This window comes from Plectrocnemia conspersa, unplaced genomic scaffold (assembly GCF_051122295.1).
Source record: "Plectrocnemia conspersa isolate PC_06_02 unplaced genomic scaffold, ASM5112229v1 ptg000007l, whole genome shotgun sequence".
NCBI classification, from domain to species: Eukaryota; Metazoa; Arthropoda; class Insecta; order Trichoptera; family Polycentropodidae; genus Plectrocnemia; species Plectrocnemia conspersa.
In genome coordinates this window covers 7757034-7766164 of record NW_028277171.1, presented here as the reverse complement: position 1 = coordinate 7766164, position 9131 = coordinate 7757034, and positions in this window count along the sequence as shown.

The following is a 9131-nucleotide window of genomic DNA, read 5'->3' as shown; positions in this document are numbered from 1 at the left end:
GATTTTACGTATTATTTTGCGGGTTTTTATGTGCACTTATTCACTAAAACTGACAATTGACCACGAGGTATCAGTCAGTTGACTGTAGTTAACTGACTACAGTCAACTGACAATATTTCTGTGCTGCTAATGCTAACAAATTTGGCAAACACAAATAAAATAGTTAATAAAAATTGTGCATGATTAGTGCAAAAATGAAAATTTTTAACCTATATATAATATATATGTATATATATATATATTTAAAATATATATACTAATCTTATATGCTAGATTTTTCGTGTTTATTGTTATGTCTTATTAGCCAGTGTCATTATATTAATTTGTATAATTTAATATTTATTCCTAGTAATAGAGTTTTTTTTAACAATTTAAATAAGAACTATTTTTTCCCTTAGCATTTTTAAGGATTTACATATTTTTTATTTATTCAAAATACATCCCATTATTTTATTTTGTGATATTTGTACTTTATAAAAAATAATGATCCAAAATATGTTTTATGTTGCTGAATAATGGTATTATTATATTTAATCAATGTATATATTTAGCTACTTGAGAATCGTGATTCTTAGAAATCTTTTTTATATTATATAGTAGTGTTTATTTTTATATTTATTATTTATATAAATTCCTAAAACTTAATTTTAATAACAAACGATATCTTTCACTCCATCCATCATTAATTACCATCTTGTTATTCATCCTTTTTATTATGCAATAGCATTAGCTTAGTTTTATCTAAATTTACTTTTTTTAACCAATTATTTATCATATCCAAATTATAACTCAATGCTTTCACTACATCTTTCAAACTCTCATACACAATCTATAATAATGTATCATCCACAAATAGATACGTCCATTATATAATTTATATTATGGATGTACTCATTTGCTTAGATCCTTAGATTAGTATATATTTGTTTGGCCCGACTTGTTGTCTCTGTGGTACCTACTTTATGAGTTCCTTTGATTAAATTTGAGAATAGTTAGATTGTATTTAAGTTCATCAAATTCAATCAAATTTTTAATTATTTGCTTTGTATTGTATATACTACTCTTTGCTTTTTATTAATTAAACCATTAGTTTTTAAACTATTATGCTGATTTAAATATCAGCGTGGTTATTTTCATAAAGGATTTAATTACAATAAATACGTGAAATTTTCAGTTTTGTCTGCGTCTAAATAATCTAGCCAATTTCGAAGATCGGGTTAAATTCAGGATCTTGGATGTCGTAACTGGATCAGGGTTGACGTAAAGAGGGAAACGGCTGCTTTAATTAAATTTGTTATTTCTGTCGTCTTTCTGCATAGCCGTCGGAGTATAAACGCGTAAAGATTTGCTAACAATGAAACTGCATTCCATGACCAGCTATCTGCATCTGGCAATGCCATACATTATTTTGTGTATATAGAAAAATCAATATTTTTTAGGAATGCTAATACAGTCGACCCCCTATAGCGTAGAGATTGGGACTACATTATAGGAATACTACGTTACATACAAAATTTGAGGTTAGGTTCCTTCAGCTTTATTTTGTGAATTTAACGAAATCAGCAAATCAAACATGTTTACATATTTTTATGTATTAAATGACCTTGTATTTAGTTTGTAAACAAGATCCAATGGCGTATACTTTGGGGGGTGGGCCGCCCCGGGCGGCACTTGCTTGGGAGAGGCATATTCGCGATGGGATCATCTAGTGTGGTTCTTAACCCTGAATGCACTAAAACATATATAAATCCACGAATAACAAGAGCTTAATAATAACCAATTTATTATTTTTAAAAATGCTGATTTTATGACCCTGCAAAAAATGTATGGGGGGCGGCAATTTTAAGGATCGCCCTGGGAGACACATACCCTAGCTATGCCACTAACAAGAGCACGTGGCCTATGTTCTTTTTCCGAAGGTTCTTGATTTTGCGAGTGCCAAGGGAGTCAAACGCAACAGTTTGTTTAGTTATTTTATTAAATGCGTAGGTCTACAATGAACAAATAATAAAAAGTAAATATAAATTATTAAAAAAATTTTGCAGTATGTTTTATTTTAGGATATTATTAAAAACATATTAATTATTAAAAATAAACAATAATGGTAGAAATGACTGTTTGAACTGTTTTTTTAATTTAGCAGATTGCTCTGTGGAACAATCGTATTCAATAAATTATTATATTTACATGGGTTTTACATTTAAATTTTGAATTAAAAAATTAGCTAAGTTTAGAAAGATTAGGTATTATTTTAAATGCACTAAAATTTGAATGTTGAATATAAAGTGTCTTATATCAATAATACTTTTTTAGATTTGTAATAGATATGTATTACATAATTCAATAATTTTATTATAAAAAATTAGAACGGTTGAAACCCTCTGAAAAGTGTTTACATAATATATTAAAAAAACGTAAAAATTGATTTTCTTGATCATAATTTATGCCATAGCTATACAAAAACAAATATTTTCTTACTGTATTGTGATGAATATACCTGGAATGTTATACCGCGACGGCGTTTTACTTGTCACAGAATACGTCTAACAAAGTCAAGGGACAAACAGTAACAAAAAGTACGCTATAAGAGGGACTGCCGCATACGCTATAGGGGGGTTTCTAAAAATCTAATCGTAAACAATAATGGCATTTCGCGTGTATGTGATAAATATTTTTTTATAGTCAATACTTCGATTTAATTTAAGTGCTTTATACTTGACCGGGAGGTTGTTACGTTATTTAAACACTTACTCTTATAACTCATATGTGTATGTATGTAAAACAAATTGCCTTAAATGTCCTTTGTAATATATTTTAGATACCACTATCAAATATTTATTCATTAGAATCAATACACCGTATTAAATTAAGCTGATGATTTACCGCATCTTCATATCTATTAGTCTCGTTTTTTCACATTTTCTTGTAACACGGTTAACTCTTTTCATTTGTCTGGTAAAGTACATACCTAGAGCTACTGGTTCTTTAGTTAGGTTTGCTATGTTTCTCCGAATTAAATTATAATATTTATATCTATGACACAAACCCATCACCTTTAAATGTGGATCTAACTCCATTTGTTATACTGATTTTGACCTTTATATTAAAATAATACTTGCTTTTTATAAAAACATTGAATATTAAAGAATAATGTTATGAATTCAATCAGCTCCATCAAATAAAACCTATTAACAATATTATCGGGTATTTGTTTTATCTATGTGTATATTGTTTATTCTAGATTATGTATGTGTTATATTAATTTATGTATGTTTAGCTTAAAGTTAATTATTTAATGTAATTTACAAAGGAATAAATAATAAAATAAACATATATTTAAAGCAAGTAAAAAATTTAAAATGAATCACATTAATATATATAATAAAATAAAAATATTTAAACCGTCTTTTCTATTACAAATCTAGATATATATTATATAAAAGATAGGCAATTACTTTAACTTATTCTCTAAACATTCCCGTAATGTTTCAAGTGGATTCATTAAGTGTTTCCAGGTCGAGATCAATCAAGGGTTTCATGTGCGATTGAGCAACACATATCGTTACTTCAAGACATTTTGCCTTTCTTTCAGCTATAAATACATTTACCAATACTTTGACACAAGTTTCTTGTCATTGTAATGCTATATTATAATTGATTTTATATTTTTAACTCTTTAGGTAAATAATCATAACAAAACCACGTTATTGCTTAACGAAAATTTTCCGTTTATTTTAAAATAAATTAAATTCTGATTCATCTGACTAACTGACCTTATACCAGACAGCTGTCATCCAATAATAAAGCTGTTTATTCCAATATAACATGTTTTTCTTACATAACACTAATCCATGTTTCATCGTAGAATCTGATTGTGCGAGTTAGGTATTATTTTTTTAATATTGAGCTACTACAGCTTATAGAGAATATCTTATATGTATTATAAAAAAACATACCTTTCTAACAGGTGTACGACTCCGAAATTTTTATATAATTGAGTCGAATACTTTTGAAAAAAAATGAAGCATTGTATTTTTTTTATTTTTTTATACATACAAATGTGATATTTTCAATGAGCACATATCGATTTTAATTTATCATTATAATATCATTCGTGAGATTAAGAAAAGCTAAAAAAAGTCACTCGAAAATTTAATTATTTTATATAATAATCACTAATTTTTGTATAAAAGATTTAAACCCACGTCTTACGGGCGTTACTCGTCGATTTACACTCTGATCTGGTATGTGCTGGTAAAAAACTTTTCGGCGCCTTTGTTTAATTACTAATATCGATGAGCTTTTTAAATCGTATGCAATTACGTTTCATAAACATTTTTTTCTGATAGGCGAGCTATTTTTTGTGTAATTTTGGGATTGCAAAAATTGGTAATTTATGATATGCTGACTTATTATGGATTTCACTATAAAATCTTACCAGTAAAAAGAAGTAAACGCGAATAAATGTTTGAATTTTAACGTGAATCTACATTATTATTTAATATAAAGCCTCTCGAATAAATAAGGGTAGTGAAAATTTATACAGCCAATTTATAGCTTTGACCCGCTTCGAGTTTCTTTTGAAAAAAATATGTACTTATATATATTCACTCAAGATACGGTAGGGGCAAGCTGGTGGAAATTCGGAAAAGTTTCACGATAGAGAGAGAGGCGAAATTCGGCTTTTGAAAAATAATAATTGTCACGATTCGACCCTGTAACTCGGATTTGGGCTTACGAGGGATAAAATAAGTTTTTTAGAGAGAGATTTGACTAATGTACTATATTTTCTTTATAAATGTAAGGAAAATATTGTTAAACTATTTATATCTACTACGGATATGATTATTTTATTATATATGTATTATTAGAATATACAAGTTCACCCCTATGTTGGTAAAACGCCCATATAAAGTATTCTTAGAATTTCACATGTACTTTGTGGTTAAAGTTTTTGTTCGGTAATAACAATATATTTTAATTTAGTATGAATAAAGGCTTTATTCTTTTTTATGCACATATGTATTATATGTATGACATGCATATATAAAATACATACAATGCTCCTGTATCATTTTAGACTATTATATTTGAATAAGGAGTATAAATAAACACAACAACGGACTATTTATTTCACATCAGAATTTTATATAAATATTTTTCAAATGAAAATTGTAACAACGTCAAAGTAGGTTATCAACCTTTGTAAGCGATTTCAATAACGCAAATACTTGCTTCGTTATCTTCAATGAAACATTCAGTCAAGTCACAAAAATTTATATTACAAATTCTATTCAGAAATGCTTATTATTATGTCTCTATTAATTTCACATTTTCCATTTGTGAGGCACTTACGATTAATGTATAAAATAAACATGTTTAAATTAATATAAAAGCGTTTATTTTATAAAATATTTCACTTGATTTTAGTTAATATATTTAAATACATTTTGCATAATAATATATGTATGTACAACATAATAAAAATAGCTTTAAATGTCAATATTTCTGCTCGTGTGAATAGGTTCACGGTAATTACAACAAACATTAACGAATGTGCTAATAAATATTCATGTTTTGTTAGAGATAATGAATAATAATAAAATAAATTATGGCACTGATTAAATCATGGTTCAATAGATTCTTCAGTGTATTTTTAATAGCTACACTGTATTAAGTAAACGTTGTTTTTTTTTTTGCTTAATTCAAAATATCAAAAAAAAAATTTATACATACAGGCAGGGCTTTATTTAAGCAAAAAAGATCCCGGAACTCACTTCTCAAGCATTTTACTAAAGGAAATTATGTTCAAATATCACTTAAATTAAATTTGAAGCATCTTTTCCTATGCCACGAAGCGCATAAAATATTAAACAATATGTTTAGGAGAGATCTATTTATTTTTGGTTTTAAAGAATAATTAAATAGTCAATTTTTTGACTGATGAAAGATTCTGGATTTTTCAAATATTTAATTAATGACACAATCTCTGGCTTCTTCGATTACATAATTTCTCTTCAATTGCTCAATTGATATATTCCAATTGTTTTAACATAAAATTTAAGGCCCCTTCATTAGTTAATTATAATCGTGAGACAATTGTTAATAACAGCTGTTGCTACTTTACAAAAACAAAATAAAAAAACCCTTTTGAATTATCGAAAAAGTAGAACGGCCCTAAATTTTTTTACATTCTGCTGATTCCCATGCGTAATTTATTCTTATCGAAGCGGATTCTTAGATCACCAAAGCAAAAATTAAGCCAACGGCCGGTTAGAGAAATAGAAAATTGCAAAAAAATTGTTGGTTTTTTTAAATTTATTAAAGCTTCCGAGAAAGTATGCATTTTTTCAAACATCTGCCATAAACACCTTTAGAAATGTTTCTCATCTGAGTGTCTTCTTTTATTATTTAAGCAAAAATAAGTGTTTAAAATATGTAAAAAATAAGTTTAAAAAAACAGTATACTGAAAATATTTTTTTTAATTTGTAATTTCTGTAAAATCAAATCAGAATACATTTTCACCGGTAGATATATATAGTAGTTTTACCAGTGAAAATATATTAATAACGTAAAAATTATATTTTCACTAGCGAAGTCCAAATACATTTTCACCAGTAGAAAAATAGTATAATAATAATAAAGCAAATAACAAATAGAAAAACTTACCAAACTGCATTGTTGCCGTATTTACGCAACCCTATACCAAAGCACCTGTCAAAGAGTTATAATATTTTGTTAAGATACTATCAGAAAAAAAACAGAGATTCCAGTTCAGTCTTAAATCGACACATTCGAAGTTCAAAGAAAGCAGCCTCTTCCATTTCGACTGACAGATTTAGTCCAGCGAAGTAATCACCTTGAATTGCCAAAACTTTAATTCGATCTTTGAGTTACGACGTAGTGCTACAGTACTAACAATATAATATGTAACTACACTGTTTCATATATACATATATTACTACACGGCCGTATTTTAGCTGTTGTAATTTGAAAATAATATATAAAGTTTCGGGTTTTGGGCCCAAGGGGAGTGTGACTTTGCAGCCAGAAATAGACACTGGAAAGCTGGTAACGATTTATTTAATATAACATATATTGCAATAAGGTACTGTAGAAAAGAACTGCTTTCTCTGAGCTCTGGTGGAGAAGCTGGTGGAGAAATAATATCCTCGGGATGGTCCTCTGAGGTCTCTTCTAGCAGAACGTGGTCGTGGTCGTCGTCGAGGTGTCTTTCGTAGACCGCTCTGCATATGTCTCATAGCCCGTTGATGTCTCTCGAAGTATATCTCGTAATCTCTCGATGTGTCTCGTAAACCTCTTCGTAATCGGCCAATGTCTGTCTGCCTCTGTCTGATCTCCCATGGAAACTGCTCTTATGTATCACAGGTTGGGTAGCTCTCCAACGAATCATAATAATACATAGATCATTCAACCAATTATTGCGCTCGCTTATTCGATCAACGAAATATGTCCAGGTCTCTAGAGAGTGAAATTTGCTTAATTGACACGCTGCTTTTTTTCGCCCGATGACGTATTGCTTGCGCAACCGTTATGCATCAAAATAAATATTTTTCTCTGCATTTCAAGGGTAATTACGATCCATTCTTTACTTGTTCCTTTACGTCCAGATGTATTTTTTTCTTTGAACCGTTCAGTTACAGTCTTTGTTTATATTATACTGTTGTCACATTCCTTCTTGTAATTACCGTGGTTACGGTGACTTACTGCACGAGTCTACGAAGAAGAACCCCCACAAAACTATTTTAAACGATCACAGGTAACGCACATTCTAGACAGATTTAAATCTATAAAATATATAACATAAATCGATTAAATACATGAATTATGTTTGTAATTCTACACATAAATCAAATTTTCTTGCCATACAATGAAATTATCCATAACAAAATCGACTTCAAAGAAGGAATGTTTCACTGGTTAACCAGTTATTTGACGCGTCATCCCACGCTTTCCGATCGGATTCGCGGTTTAACAAATACGAATTATTAGGTTGTAATTCGCTTAAATTCCTGTAGCGTTTTGATCAATTTCGGGATATATCACCAGCAATTGGCGTTATTTAGACTTCAACCATATAACCGCACAACCGTACGTTCACAGCCGGTCATTAGCTCGTGTAATAGAATTAGTCGCTTCGTTCGTTGAGTGTATGTAACCGTATGTGTGTTATAATTGAAATATACGCTTTGCTATAGTTAAAGCCGCGAATTTCGCGCGAGAGCACACCCACGCTAGTAAAGGCCCTTTGCGGCCTAAGGCTTAGTTTCCTTGGTGACTGATCTCTTATCCGTATGGAACTCTTTGTCATTATTATTGTTATTATTATATATTTTATCCGATATACATATATGTATCTACATACTAAATGTAGCCAAAAAAGCAACATATTTTTGTCATTTTTTCTCTCTCTCTCTTTCTCCTTTTTTTATAAATTTCTGCTCCGAAATTAAATTTACAGATACTGTATATCGTCGTAAAATTGGATATTCACGACATCATTTAAAATTAACTTTTCTGTTGTTGTTTAGAGTTTTTCTTAAATATATAATATGGATATAAGCAGATCCTGAGTTAGGACAAGACGAGCGAAGCAACCGCCTCGGGCCCCGCGCTTTAAGGAGCACCGATTTTTTTTTTAAATTCTCCAAATCAAATATATCAAAAGAAATAAAATTGTGCCGTCACCGTTGTAATGGGAACGCTCCATCTTCCACACTATACGTCGGGGATGGCATATTACTAGTAACTACCGAAATTGTTGCCTTCTGAAAAGTGATGATTGTTTTCTCGCTCTCCTATTAACCAAAATTCTGTTTCAATATTCTTCGATCAATATTTGAAATAAAAATGTAAAATCGCACCATCACCATCCTAATATTAATGACCGGTAAAGATATCTATTATATTTGTAATTCATGATGAAGCACCAAAAAGCAGTCAAACCTTGAAGCATTGAAATGATTTCTTATAAAATATTTCGTTTCACTTAACACTTTACCGACCGGCAGTTTCACTACCAGACTTACGCTAAATACCGGCACCTTTTCGCAAATCTTCGCGAATTTTACCTTTTTTATTTACATTTAAGTATCTTTTGATACGGTCA